This window comes from Thermobia domestica, chromosome 1, assembly GCF_964235325.1.
Source record: "Thermobia domestica chromosome 1, izTheDome1.hap1.1, whole genome shotgun sequence".
Classification (NCBI taxonomy): domain Eukaryota; kingdom Metazoa; phylum Arthropoda; class Insecta; order Zygentoma; family Lepismatidae; genus Thermobia; species Thermobia domestica.
The window spans coordinates 394,311,360-394,326,909 of record NC_137454.1 but is presented as its reverse complement, the minus strand read 5'-3'; the positions used below and the strand labels follow the sequence as shown (position 1 = coordinate 394,326,909).

At 37.6% G+C, this 15,550-nt stretch overlaps 1 protein-coding gene and 1 long non-coding RNA gene across 2 annotated transcripts in view; one reads left to right on the top strand and one right to left on the bottom strand.

The window, feature by feature from the left end:
* LOC145665324 (uncharacterized) overlaps window positions 1-12,688 on the bottom strand; it is a 146,422-nt gene extending 133,734 nt beyond the window's left edge. Inside the window, exons 1-2 of the mRNA XM_081732625.1 lie at window positions 12,555-12,688; window positions 3,924-4,071 (exon numbers count right to left, since the gene is read on the bottom strand). The gene's annotated coding sequence lies outside the window, so the exon portion shown is untranslated. The remainder of the gene's footprint in view (window positions 1-3,923; window positions 4,072-12,554) is intronic.
* The window catches only part of LOC145665330 (uncharacterized), a 116,000-nt gene that overhangs the window by 83,193 nt on the left and 17,257 nt on the right, over window positions 1-15,550 (top strand). The window lies entirely within an intron of this gene.

Sequence of the window (15,550 nt, the reverse complement as noted above, 5' to 3'; positions counted from 1 at the left end):
TTAGGGACTCTGAAATTTATAGATTTGACTCTAATATCGGTCATTTTGGATGATTTTTATATATCAACCCTCCCACCCCCACTGCTCCGCCCCAGATCCCGTCTTTACTCGGCCTACGGCCTTGCCCTTTCTGTTTTAGGCTTTAGTGGTGCCATTAATGATCTCAGCGACTTCGAAATATATTGATTTGACTCTAATCTCGGTCATTTTGGATCATTTTTACATGTCTCTCCCTCCAACTCCCGCCGTTAGAGGCGCTAGTGGCGTTACATAAAAACAAGACTCCGTTCAAGACTTACAGATGAACTTCTGGAATCATTGTTCTTGATGAACTCAGAAAGAGACATTCTGACCAAAAAAGACAACAATATTATTATTGACAAAATGTGTGATAAAAGCAAGGAGATGCGAAGGCTCCTTCAAGCATGAAGCAGTGATTTTACTTTCATTTTCCAGTTTTGTTTTTGAATTTCTTTTTTCGCTAGGTAGGTATATAATTCTAAATATATTTTTGTTAATTTGTAGTAAATGTTTCATGTATACATTTTATTAACGGTTTTAAAAATAGATTAAAAATAAGTTAATGTTATGTTGAACATAGCTTTAAAAGGACAGAAGTATGAAAAATAGCATAAGCCCCAAACTTAACTCAAATCTTCAGTTATAATGAGGCTGTTAACAAATGTAGCAGAAGAATTTAAAGAACTGGAGTTAATTTTTTACTCTCAGTTAAAGTATGCAGATTTATATAGGCCTAATATACGAGGCGTGTTTTTTTAAGTAAGGCCGTTTGAACATAAGTACACAACGAAAGGTTATTTCAAAAAAGTAAATGTATTTTCAGAAAGTACATACTTTACTCTATTTTTCGACATAGTTGCCAAGAATGTTCAAACATTTATCATACCTCTCAACCAATTTCAAAATACCCTCTTCATAAAAACTTGCCGCCTGTTCCGATAGCCAAGAGTTCACTGCCGTTTTCACATCGTCGTCATCATTGTAACGGTTGCCACTGAGTTGTTTGAGGTGGAGGAACAGATCGTAATCGCTCGGCGCAAGATCAGGACTGTAGGGTGGGTGGTCTAAAACTGTCCAACAAATCGCGGGTCTGACCTGCACTGTGAGGTCCTGCATTGTCATGGAGAAGAACAATGCCCTTTGTCAGCATGCCGCGTCGTTTGTTTTGAATCGCTGTGCTTAGCTTTCACAGTGTTTGGCAGTATGCTTCTGCATTGATAGTGGTTCCTCGTTGCAAGAAATCGACCAACAAAACACCATGCCTATTCCAAAACACCGACGCCATGATTTTGCGCTGGGACAGAGTCTGTTTGGCCTTTACCTTTACAGGCGAGTGTGTGTGTCTCCATTCCATGCTCTGTTGCTTCGATTCGGGCGTGATATGTGAAACCCATGTTTCGTCTCCAGTTACGATCTGACTCAAGAAGCCGTCACCTTCTTCGTGATAACGAGTCAAGAACTTCATGGCACACTCAAATCTTTGGTTTTTGTGGTCCTCTTTAGGAGTTTCGGGACCAACGGGAGCACAGTTTCCTAAACTTTAGGTGTTCAGATACAATTTTGTAAAGCACTGATCTCGACACGTCACGAAATTCGTTTGAGAGACCTGTTATTGTGAAGCGCCTGTTCTCACGAACTCTCGCTTCAACTGAAGCCACCAATCGTTTGTAATCGAAGAAGGGCGACCGGAGCGGTCCTCATCATGGACGTTGTCACGGCCATTTTTGAATTCTCGTACCCACTTACACACTTTGCTTGCACTCATAACAGTATCACCGTACACTTCGCAAATCTATCGATGAATTTCTGCACTTTCCAGACAAAATTTTCCTTCATCCAAACCGTTCAAGTACTGTATTTAGTAAACGTATTTTTAATCGTTTTCGCTTCCACCCCAATCTTATAACCACATACAAGCAGATACCTGACAGCCTTCTTTTGAGTTTACGCAGAATTTAAACTTGATTTGTTGTTTAGGTATCTAAGGCGTCGCGATAGAGGAGGAGAAAGGATATGGAAAGGTGTAGGCTAGGACCTATGTTAAAGGTGCAATCACTGCATTTGCCTGGTGTGACTGAGGAAAAACCCTATAAATACCTCGTTCAGGACGGACAACCTAAATAAATCATAAAGAATATAAAATAAATATTATGTAAATTTAATTTTTATCCTAGATATCATGATAGATTTTAATATTAATGTAACCTAAGGTACAAAGGAAATATTAAGTATATTTTTTATATGTATTTACTTAAGAACAGCACTCCCATATTTACTGAAACGAATACGAACAGTTACGAAGAAACCTCTAGCTGCTACTGTCTTTGGCTGTACACGAGGAATGTTCGTAAGCAAAATACAAACTAAATCAAAGTTTAGAGATGCGTAATTCTTAAGAATTTATAATTCTGTGCGCACAGTCACCAGAAAATTAGTAAACTTACACAAACACACTTACACTAATGACCTAGTATTCGCCCATATATACATATTTACATTCACGATACGCAGATTTTCTTCTCTTACATCGATTAATCCTCTTCACAATCAATTTTCTGGTTGGGAAAAACATCTGATTGGGAAAACCAAACTGTTATAATAGTTGCAGTGATAATTCATATTATTGCATTGCATTTAATTCAACAATGGGAAGATTAGTTTTGATAAAAGATTTTAAATAAGCATTGTTGTAATGTTTCGAATTTAACTGAGTATGTTGATCGATGTGTAATGTTGATAAATATTAACGAATGCAAAGCAAGATAACTTGTGAGAATTTATGTGAAATATGTTTGGAACAAATAGGATGTTGAATTTATGCTGAATTTTAATTAGATTAATGAGATACATAAATACATTCAATCTATAAATGATTGAAGAGAGGTTCAAATTTCCCTGCAATATTGAGAAATTACAAGCAATTTCCCTTTTTCCCTTTTCTTCAAAATTTACTCAAAATTTCCCTGCGCCAAGGGAAATTTCCCTTCAATTGGCATCACTGAACTGAGCACAGTTGTTCCCGACACATGCCGGTACACGACGCACACGCTAGTTGCGGTAAGCGCGCGAACTACTAGTGTCTACAACAAAACGGACCTTATTTAAAAATCACGCCTCGTATTTAGTACTTAAACTCTCTTTGTTTATGAAAATATTGAATTTGTATAATTCTATCATGATTAACTGCAATAGCTACTTAATCTTTTGTTATTTTTTGTGAACTAATTTTCCGAGGGAAGACCCCAGCACTTTCTTTTATTAGGAGAGGGTATTCCATACAAGCGAAAGCCTCAAATGGACGGCGCCCTCCCGGAGTATGCGACCGCGCCCTTTTTACATAGCCAGTCCACCCCTGGTCTCGGATTTCATTCCCGGTGGCTCGCATTCCCTCTTAATCTGTAGGTCCACGTCTCATATAGCCTCGGGGCTGAAAAGGGACGCTAAACTTTCAATAATCAACTAGAAGGAAGTGACTACTCTTCAGGAATGTATCTTCGCGTCGTCTTCTTTTTTCAGTTTTACGTCCCACGATTATGCCGGTTAGGCTAAAAGAGACGGTGACGATGAGTAATGAATGAAATGGTGGAATGAAGAAAGTGGGAGGAAACGGAAGAACCCCGAAAAAACCTACGTACACGGTGTTTGTCCACCACAAAGTTCACTTGGCGGGGTTTGAGATCGAACCCGGAACCCCAAGCACACCAGGTGAACGCTCTACCACTGAGCCACCGCAGCCCCCTATCTTCGCGTCGTTCTGTACATTAAACAACAGAGAGGTTATGATACGTAGACCTTCCATGGTCAACTGACTAACATGCAGGTTTTCTTTCTACGTAGTCCTGGGTTCCAACAAAAATAGAATTACAGTAGAAAAAAACATTTCATTCACTTAGTATACGTACCTCTACTCTAACTCTTGAGGGTAAGTCCGTTCTTTCGCTATCATTGCAACTCCTTTGGAAATCCTCCAACTTCAATTTCAAAATTTTGCTTTCCAAGATTCCGCTACGTTGTGTTACCGGAGTTGGTGATATGTTGATACCACTGAATCTGGAAGAAAAAACACTGAGTCAATCCACACTAAACGAACGAAGACAAAAGAAATCTATCCATTATTTTCAATTAATAACTATTAAAAAAAAAAAAAAAACCCTCACGTATCATGCCGTTGTTTAGAGTGAAAATATAGCCTGCTTCAGCATTCTTCTCTTCAATACACTACACTTACATTATATAGCTGCTAGGAAAGCGAAAAAAAAAATTCTTTGTTACGCCCAGTGAGTATAACAAATTAATTACTCCTGTTCTTTCCTTTTAAATGATTGTTTCAAGTACCTAGATCCAACCCCCTCCCGAATTGCCTCCACAGAGTTTCTATCTCTTATGAGAATGCTCTATTGAATATTAATAATGCTTGCATGTAGAATACAGTGCCAGGCAAATCACCAGTTGAAAAGTGTTTCATTTCCCCATACAGTAAAAGCTCCTTATTCGCGCTTCCTTCATTCGCGTTTTCACTATTCGCGGATTAAAAAAATGAGACCCAATTCCCATACTCGCGGCTAAAGATTTCTTTATTCGTGGATCTAATCAGTACGTACATACACAATAATATGAAGGATTCCAATAGGTATCCAACCCCATATCCTTTGTAAACGCCGTTAAATGGACTAATAAAATGTAAAATAGACCTTATTACAACTTAGCCTAAAGTATGTTGTTAAATTATATCGCCGCTGTATTGGTTAGGACTTTGACATAAGCCGCCTTCGCCGCGATCGGTGTTTTTGAGAATGTAAACAAACAGAATGAAGGCAACCTTATTACTCAATGAATAAAGTATATTTTTAAATGCCGCCACATTATTAGACGTTCCGTCCTTTGGTAAGAGCCGCTTTGCGTGTTTTATTGTTTCGTCTTTCCATTCGTTACAAAAATTGTGATCGAATAAAACGTCTCTACCGCTGTCTTCGTAATTTATACAGTAATGTCAACTATAAAAATGAGAAACTAGTTTCGACACGAAAAAAATCTGTGTTACCGCTTAAAGTGAAAATAGAAATGTTTGATCGTTTACGCCTTGGAGAGTCGTTTGCATTCATATCACGCTCATTCAATGTCAACGAATCAACTGTACGATCGATAAAAAAATCCGAAGATAAAATAAGGTCGTCTGTAGCTTCAACTTCACTGTCAGCGAAAATTGTTCGTGATCCAGCAATAGAAAAAATGGAAGTGGCGTTGTCATTATGGATCGAAGACCGCAACCAAAAAAGGGTGCCCCTGAGTGGTCCAATGGTCCGGGAGAAGGCAAAGCGTCTTTACGCTCATTTTAAAGAACCTGATGGTAGTTGTAGTGGTGAATGTACAGATGGAGGATTTCAAGCATCGGAAGGTTGGTTCAATAAATTTAAGGTGAGACAATCATTGCATAACATTAAAATCGTTGGAGAAGCTGCATCTGCAGACACTGCTGCAGCAGAACGATATCCAGAAGAATTTGCAAACTTAGTAGCTGATGGAGGATATAAACCTGAGCAAGTATTTAATGCAGACGAAACTGCACTGTTTTGGAAGAGAATGCCAAACAAAACATTCATTTCTAAAAGCGAAAAGTCTGCTCCTGGATTTAAGGCAGCAAAGGATAGCGTTACACTGCTGCTATGTTCTAATGCATCTGAAGATTGTGTCATTAAACCACTGATGCTTTACAGATCGTTAAATCCTCGGGCTTTAAAAAATCAAAACAAGGACGACCTGCCAGTGTTTTGGCGTGCTAATAAGAAAGCGTGGGTTACAAGCGCTATTTTTTGTGACTGGTTCCGGAATTGTTTTGTTTCTGAAGTTGAAACTTATTTTAAAAACAGAATTTAGACTTTAAAGCAGTTCTAGTTTTGGACAATGCACCAGGTCATCCTCGCGAACTTGAAACTATGCATCCAAATATAGAAGTGACAATTTTTACCTCCCAACACGACGGCTTTGCTTCAACCTATGGACAAAGGAATAATCCAGGCCTTTAAGCTCTATTACATTAGACGAACCTTCAAAATCGTATTGGATAATATGGAATGTAATCCTGATATGAATGTTATGGAATGCTGGAAGAAATTTGACATAGCAAAATGCATCGTAAACATAAAAGAATCATTGGAAGAACTGAAGCCACACACATTGAAGTCATGCTGGAAAAAACTGTGGCCTGCTCTGACTGCGAAAAAAGACGAAGAATGTGTGCAAATTCAAACTTTGACTGCAAACATAGCCGAAATTGCGAATGGAATAGGACGAGATGGGTTCGAACAGATAGAATCAAGTGACATTTAGGAATTGCTTGAATCGCAAGATGAAGATTTGACTGAAACCCACTTGGAGGAAATGTTAAATTCACAACCCATTGAAGAAGAAGCTTCAACAAGCACTGGAAACGTGACATTTAATTTGAAAAATCTTAGTGTAGGTTTAAGAATGGCAAATGAGCTTTGTGATTTCTTTATGAAAATTGATCCGTCTATGGAACGAAGTCTTATTTTTAAGAGGCAAATTGCTAATGCCACTGCTGAATATTAGTCTGAATTGAAGGAGCTTTTAAAAACTGCCAAGCAAGAAAAAATTACAAAATTCTTCAAACCATTGCCTAAGCCTGAAGATAATAATTAATCAATATGGTCAAAAACTTCAATTACAGTAAATTGATTTTTTTTATATATGTATTTGTTTTTTTTATTTTGTCACCTATGAACGTATCCCCTATAATCCCATATAAATTACCATTCCGTATTCACAGTTTGTGTATTCGCGGCATATTTATGGAACATATACCCCGCGAATAAAGAGCTTTTACTGTATTGATAAAGTTTCACTCCTCCTTGTTGCTAAAGTGCATCTTTAGAATCCGAAGCCCAGGATTCGATTCCCGGGATCGAATGCACTGAAGTGGCCTATTTTAAACTATCGTCATACGTAATGGCTTTCACAAGGAAGGGTTTCGGTGTTTTAACTCCTCCCTTGAGCAAGATATTATACAAAATTAACATTTATATAAACACCTGAAATTATACGAAATTCAGAGCTTCACCCCCCTTCACAAGCTTCTTGCGTACGCCACTGGTCATAGGTAGCCTCGCTCCTGATAAACGAAGTAAATATTAATTAATTAATCAATCAATACGGGTGTATCAACGTAAATTTCATACAGGATATGAACAACAGGAACAATAACTACAGAAACTACTACTACTAATACTACTACTACTAATAATATATGTAATGTTTTACGTAAGATGCCTTTCAAGCACTTTATGCATCCCCCCTTTCATACCGGTCTGTTAAAAAAATACACATACTTTATAGAAAACGATAACTATATATGTTGTTGTGCTGTATGGTTGCGAAACATGGTCGCTCATTTTAAGGGAAGAATGTAGACTCAGAATACTTGAAAATAAAATCCTAAGGCGAACATTCGGGCCCAAGAGAAATAAGAATGGGACAAGCTGGAAACTTCATAACGAGGAACTGCATAATTTATATAGGGTGTTTCAAAACAACACCGACAACGTTTGCGAGTTGATTCCCTACACCAAGATAAGACAAAAAGTATAGACCAACCTGGGTGAACAAATGCTTCCTTTCGGAGTTATAGACTGCCGAAAACATGGAAAAATGAACTTTAAAGGTTCATAACTTAGCAACTATAGGACCTATCGTAGTCGGGTCATGATTTCAGTTAGGAATTATTATGTATTCTATTCAAATTTCCATGTCTCAGAATCCTGCGGTACTTCTGCAACAATTTTTATTGAAGTAGTTGGTGAGTACTTCATATTATATCCCTGTAGCAAAAGTGACTCTATAAAAATCGTTGCGTGAGTACTTTAGGATTCTGAAACATGTATTTTTGCATAGAGCACATATTAGTTCGTAAGAGATGTCTTGACCCAACTACGGTAGGCCCCATAGTTTCGGAGCTATGGACCTTTAAAGTTTATTTTTTCATGTTTTCGGCAGCTTATATTTCTGAAAGAAAGCATTTGTGCACCCTAGTTGGTCTATACTTTTTGTCTTATCTTGCTATCAGGAATCACCTTCCAAACATTGTCAGTGTTGTTTTGAAACAGTCTGTATAGTTTACCTAACATTGTTACGGGTCATTAACTCTATGAGACTCAGGTGGGAAATGATGTAGCCATATTTAAAAAAAAAAAAAAAAAAAAAAAAAAAAAAAGCTTTTAAAATTAAAACTGGAAACCGAATCCGAAAAAAGATCATTAGGAAGAACTAGGCACAGATGGAGGACAATACAGGGTGGCCCAAAAGTAGGTATACACCCCTGCGTAGAACATTCTAATTTAGTTATTTATTTCCGGGCTTAAGGAATAAGTAAAAAGACATTATGAACAAATAATAATAATAAAGAAACTAGGTCTACCTGTTTGATAATAAGAAGAAATAATATAAAATACAGTGAACTGATCAGTACAGAATTGTATATCTACTTTTGGGCCACCCTGTATTAAGATAGATGTTGCAGAAATTGGAATACAAAAAGAAACTGGAACCAGTTTGGCTAAGGACAGAAGTCAATGGAGAGCTCTTCCGAGACCATAGAGTTGGCTAGGTGGTTAGTTATAACAACACAAAAACAAAACTAACAACACAGACACAACTTCTTTCTACAACTGCAACAAGTGCTCAAACGGCAAATCACCAATCTCCAAACTTTTCCGTACGACGCTATACATTTCTGGTTACATCTTTCAAGAATAGCCGCAGGAATTGCTTTACAAGCTATTTCAATTTCATGGCGTAGTTCTACTAAAGTTCATTCAACGAACCTTCTGATCCTGATGTAAACATTGCAGAATTGTATTACTCCGCCAGTCATCGGATGAGTGACTATCGGTCAGCGCTTCTTTCGAGAAGCACGTGCTTGTACCCTATCGATGTTTTACTTATTCCCCGCATGTGACCATATTGTTAACTGTGATTCGCGCTAAAGTTGGGTCAAAACCACTTTCAATGCATGCGTATTCTTTTATTGCATTAATTCAATTTAGTTCTTAGATAAAGCGTTTTTTCTGTTGTCTAATTTTAAGGAATTCTGGTAATGAGCCTTATAAGCAAGGACTATTTTCTTCTGCGTGTTCTAAGGGTGTTCTAAGGTTCTCTAACCAATAAAATCAAACAATCACCACGTGTATTTGTTTACATGAGGTACTGAACGTTCCTTGAATAAACTTTAGTAACTGGCTTCTTATTGTATACTACGTTCTTGACGTTCTCCAGAAGTAAAAGTCTAGGTGGATTAAGTCAGGCGAACGTACGGGATGCTGAATTAGGTCCCTTTGTGCTATCCAACGTCTCGGTATTTGCTACATCGTTGAGCTTTCTCAACTGACTGCATCACATCGATTAACACTAACGCCATCTGTCGCTGTTGCTAAACGATAGTACTACACGTTGAATCCATACCAATAGCGAAGCAAAGCATATCGCATGTATAACATGTTTGTTTTTAAGTGTGTATACGATGTTTTGAAACAAACTGGTATTCCTTCATCAATAACTTCGAAGAGAAGTTACTAATTTAGGTCTGATTTTAGACAAAGAAAGTAGTAGAGATTTCCAAGATATTCTTCTTAAACAGGTTTCTAGCAGTTTTATTACTTCGATAGATGTATATACAAACATTTAATTTTAAAAACTACTGAAGAGTAATAATGATCTTTAAAATTATACAATATTATAGGGCTTTAAAGAAAAAAAAAGTAAGAAGATTATATATCTATATATATATATGTGTGTGGGGGGGTTCTTAGCTTGCAACACTGTATGACAATTGTGGTATGCTGTACATTTTCGATATACACGTAATCTGAAATATGTAATAATCTAACGTAGTGTCATTTGAAAAAAAATGCTACTTGACGTTGAGTTGACAACACTGTTAACCTCATGGTATCATATAGTATGCCGAATAATGTCCCCTTGCGATATTTGTATGGTACAAAATTACAGTGTTTTTTGGCTATTAGTTTAAAAGTTACAAGGGCGTATCAATATTTTTTTTTTAGCTGAAAATGGGACAGGTTCCGGATGTTTAAAAATCACGAGAAATGAGAAACAGGTCAGTGCGTAAATTAGTTATTGTTTACCTTAGCAATACCTAATACATTTATATTGTAATATATATATATATATATATATATATATATATATATATATAGCGAGAGAAAGAGAGAGAAGTGGCTAGAAGTGAAAAGAATGTGGTTAAGATTGCTATTGATGCTGACTTAGCAATCCTGCACTTTTAGGACCACCTTTGTTCTTATCAGCGCCTTGATATCAGAGCTTCCCCTCCTCCCTTTCTCTTTGTTACAAGGCGGGGTCAACTAATTTTATACTCATGAAAAAGGAAAGACACGTTGGAATTTGTTCAACAAACAAGGAACTGCTAAAACCTCTGCTGCTTTTCGAGCAGTACTGCGAATTATAGATCATGTTTAATATAGGGGATTTCCGTTCAATACTTGCCTCTTTATTATTATTATTACTTATTAATACCTTTACAAGAAGTAAGGGTACTGGGTTTGTTATCTTCTTTCACTTGCATAAAATGGGGCAAATACTACTTTTTTTTAATCTACTGGCGGGACCAAGGATCTTATAAAATAGAGGATCCGCCCATATGTATCTTCATCCTATAAAATAAATGAAGCCAAAAAACAACCGAGCATCGGCACGTCTGATTGGCTACTCTCGTTTCCGCCATCGTCTGATTGGCTACTTTCGTTTCCACCATGATTGTTGGCTCAAAACATTGCGATCCTATTGGGCGGAGTGGGCAGAGTAGGGGTGGATAAACTGTGACGTATGGCTTCAAGATTTTGTTGTAAGGGCAGATCCTCTATTTTATAAGATCCTTGGTCGGGACGGCCGGGACACGCCCCTAAAACGAAACTGCCCTGATCAAAACGGGACGTATGGTAGCCTTACGTATCAAGATAAATGAACCTCCCTGTATGTATATTTCACATTAGTTTAATCCCCTCTTTCACTAAACTCAATCTACTTACGTCTAATAACTCTATCACATCGCTAAACTCAATCTACTTATGGCCTGATAATCCCCACCACGTCGCTTAACTCAATCTACTTACAGCCTGATAACCCAATCACGTCACTAAGTTCAATCTATTTATGCCACAAAGCTCAAGCCAGATAACCTAATCACATTACTAAACTCTATTTATATCCTAATAACCCCATCGCGTCACCAAACTCAAATTACTTACCACCTGATAACACTAGTACATCACTAAATTCAATTTGCTTGTACTTACAGCCTGATAACTTCATCGCGTCACTAAACTCAATCTCTACTGCTTGCTAACCTCATCACATAACTAACTTTAACCTACTTAAAGCTCGATAATTCCATTATATCGATATATTCAATATATTTACAACCTGATAACCTAATCACAACTACTTCAATCTACTTATAGCCTGATAATTCCGTTATCTTACGATGCTCAACACCCTTACAGGCTGATAATTTTATCACGTCGCCAAACGCAATCCGCTTATCTATTAATAACCCCATCACATCACTAAACTATTTACATCCTGAAAAACCCATCACGCTACTAAACTTGATCTACTTACAGACTGATAACCCTATCACGTTACTAAACTCAATCTACTTATTAACTAATAACTTTATTACATCGCTGAACTCAATATACTTACGGTCTAATAATTTCATCATGTCACTAAGCTCAATCTATTTACAGTCTGATAACATCATCATGCCACCGAATTTACTGCCAGCCTGATAACCACATTACGTAATCGAAGTCGATCTACTTAGTTTGATAATCCCATCACGTCCCTTAACTTAATCTACTGACAGCCTGATAACCCTATCACGTCACTAAGCTCAATCTATTTACGCCATAAAACACAATCTACTAATAGCCAGATAACCTAATCACATCACTAAATTCAATTTATTTACACCCTAATAACCTCATCACACCACCAAACTCAATTTATTTATACCCTAATAACCCCATTGCGCCACCAAACTCAAATTACTTACCACCTGATAACACCATCATATCACTAAATTCAATCTATTTACAGCTTGATAACTCCATCATGTCACTAAACTCAATCTCTATTGCCTGATAACCTCATCATATCACTAACTTCAACCTACTTAAAACCGATAATTCTATTATATCGATGTATTCAATATATTTACAACCTGATAAGCTAATTGCAACTACTTCAATCTACTTACAGCCTGATAATTTCATTACCTCACTATGCTCAATATACTTGCCGCCTGATAATCCCATCACGTCGAAAAACGCAATCCGCTTATCTACTAATAACCCAATCACATCACTAAACTCTATCTGTTTACAACCTGAAACCGCATCACGCTACCAATCTAATCTACTTACCGCCTGATAACCCCATTACGTGAACGACATCACTCTATATTCCAACAAGGCACCCACCTTTGACTCTTCTCAGCTTTCTCCTCTGTTCTTTCTTTCTTTTCTCCCTACTTCTTCTGTTTCTTACTTGATGTGAAGCGTTTTTACAGGAAAGTGTGTTATCTTTTTCATGGCGTGTTGAAAGCTTAAACTGGTATCAAATACAGGACAGGTGTTAGCTTTACGATCATGCTGTAACAAAAATGTATTTTCTTTGAAAGTGAAAATGAAACTGGATAATGCTATCTGGCTTTCAAAATTCAGCCGGTTATGAGGTCACGAGTATGAGAGCATGGCTGTGGAACTATCAGTGAAGGATATACGTACTTCATGAAGCAAAGCATTTTTATTGTTAATATTTCCTATCACACGTTCCACTAGATTTGATTATCTACGTGTAAAATGGCAAGCTTTAAATTCCAAGCTTTACTCCCAAGCGGAAAATCTACCTTCCTTCTCAAAAACTGGTAGTATTTGGTTCACATTAAATTCCTGGTTAGATTTTTACCAAGTGCGACAGCCGCATTAAAAATGAGCAAAAAAATGGCACGTGAGGATGACACGATGCCAAAAGCTTAGATATTTGCTCGTGAGAAGTGGTTTGCCCCTTACAGCTGATTGGTAAAACAAACAGTTTATCACGACTGATTTGAAGATGTTATACCTGATATACAGCTTTGTAACGTGAATTCCCTTCGAGCATCTGTTTCGATACTCTTGTTTCATGCTGCGTATAGGATAATGTGAATGTGGCCTACCATTTCCCTTTTGCGCAGTTTTCACCTGCGTGACCACCTGATTGACGGAGGATAGTGGAATCTTCATATAGCATTCGAACAATTAGTTTCCGGCTTGTATCAGGTTCATATTGTTAGATAATACTTTCTGTCAGAAATCAGTCCATTCTGAAGTATCAAGGATTCAAAGCATATTTCTGGATTTCGAGAATGTATCACTACACATAAACCAGCAAAGATATAAAGGAACGTCCCATATTGATTGAGACTAACCGCACTGCAGTCATATAAAACAAGGCAAGATGTTGAAATGTTCAGGCCTCTTGCATGTACTCTCTGTCTGTCTGGATGCACAATCACCATCGTTATTTGACCGAATCACATTGCGAACAACTGTATATATGGTCTCTGAATCGGAAAAGAATTATCCTTGCAGAGATAGTTTCATTTTGTCAGTGTGTAATCCAAAATGGTTAAATCTGGAAAATATGACATAGTTGCAACACTGTGAATTCCTGAAGGGTTCTCGTTGTCTGTGCGGATGTATGTAGTCTCATTTCCTTGGTTGCTGTTGATGAATTCCTTGACACACTTGGCGAAGCAATTCCAAGTTTGTGTCAGTGTTTACTCTGCCATGTGGTGAAAGTCAGTCAACAAGCGGAATTTCTCCCGCATCCCAAAACACAGAAGCCAGTTGGTTTCCACATGAAAGTGATGGTCGAGCTTTCGTGGACCGTAGACTCCCAGCATGTTTCTATTGCATCGATTTTTTTTTCCTTGTAATTCCACATGCTTATCACTTATTATGGCGTCATTCACTTTCAGATTCATCGCTGGAGTTTGCGATTCACAGGGACTTCCGCGCCTAGTTCCTTTCTCCACACTTGTTGTCCCAGTTGTGAAATTAGCTACCCGACAGAACACAGTCGCACTACTTAGGGCTGCTGCATCATACACTCCTGGAGGTGAAGATGAATTAACCTTGCAGACACACCTTCCTTCCAAAGAACCACGTCGTTGACCTTGTACACTGATTATTACTTTCCATGTTGTTTTTTCACTCTTCACTCGAACTATCTCACTTGTTCGCGAGCACACCAACATTGCGTCACACAAATGTGTGCCACGTAGCACCATCTGTGAGTAGGAATGTGAAATATGGTAAAGCATCTAGTCCAAGGTCACCTGTTAGACACAGTATTTATTTCTTCCCTCGGGACACAAATGTTCTCATACGGAATACAATTTCAATCAATATATAACGACTTAAATAAAAATATATGCTGTCATTATCATAAAATACAACGATACTCTTTAAATTTGAAGTGTCTACTACATTTTGGGTCCAAATTTTACTGTTATCTATGAGTGAAAGCAGTCCAACTACGAGTTCTCTGATTGGTTACTTCAACAATTCTCTAATGATCACTCCCATGTATTTGTAATCCATCTTCTTTCACCTACAGCAGTGCTTAAAGTGAGGCAGTATGAGCCGGTTATGCATCCGAAAGTTAGAAAATCGGCCGGTATGGCATACCGGTAAAAATAACTTATTTTAAATTGTAATTATTTAAATTGTAGAAAAAATACACATAGAAATAAGGACGACGTTAGTATTGTCAACAAATATGCTTGTACTATCAAAGATTTCGTTTCATTTTCATTTTTGTCCTTCGTTCAATAAAAGACCTCCCATCCCTCGTTCACTGTGTCGTTCATCTATTTACAAAATGGCATTTTCTTGACAATTGGTTTAAAAAAAAAAAAAAAAAAAAAAAAAAACTTCTTACCCCCCACCGGCCCATGTTTTGGCCAACATCGAGGGACAACATTCATTCATATTGCTTTGCTTGAACAAAGAGGCTTTGCTTGGGGATGCGGGCTAACGGTCATGACACCCGCTTCTGAAAAACAAGAAGTGAGGTACCAAGGAAGCAAGTTAGGTTTTATTGCACCGCCCTGGAGCTAGGCGTTGTCGCTCGTAGTGTTTAGAAGGCAATTTTAAAAAAGAATGGAAATAATGAATATTTGAATGAAAGGAACTTCGCAAAAATCATCAATGATCAAAATTTTGAATTGTGCCAAACTACACACAAAATGTATACAGAGTGGCATTACGCACTAAATGCACACTCAAGACAAAATTGCACACATTTTGTGTAATTACACACATTGGCAACGCTGTGCCCCTTCTGGTGGTGTGGTGCTGCTGTCAATGTGTGTTTTCCCGTACGTCCCTCGAAAGAGGAGGGTCAAGTTGCTGCGACCGAAAGTTTTCAA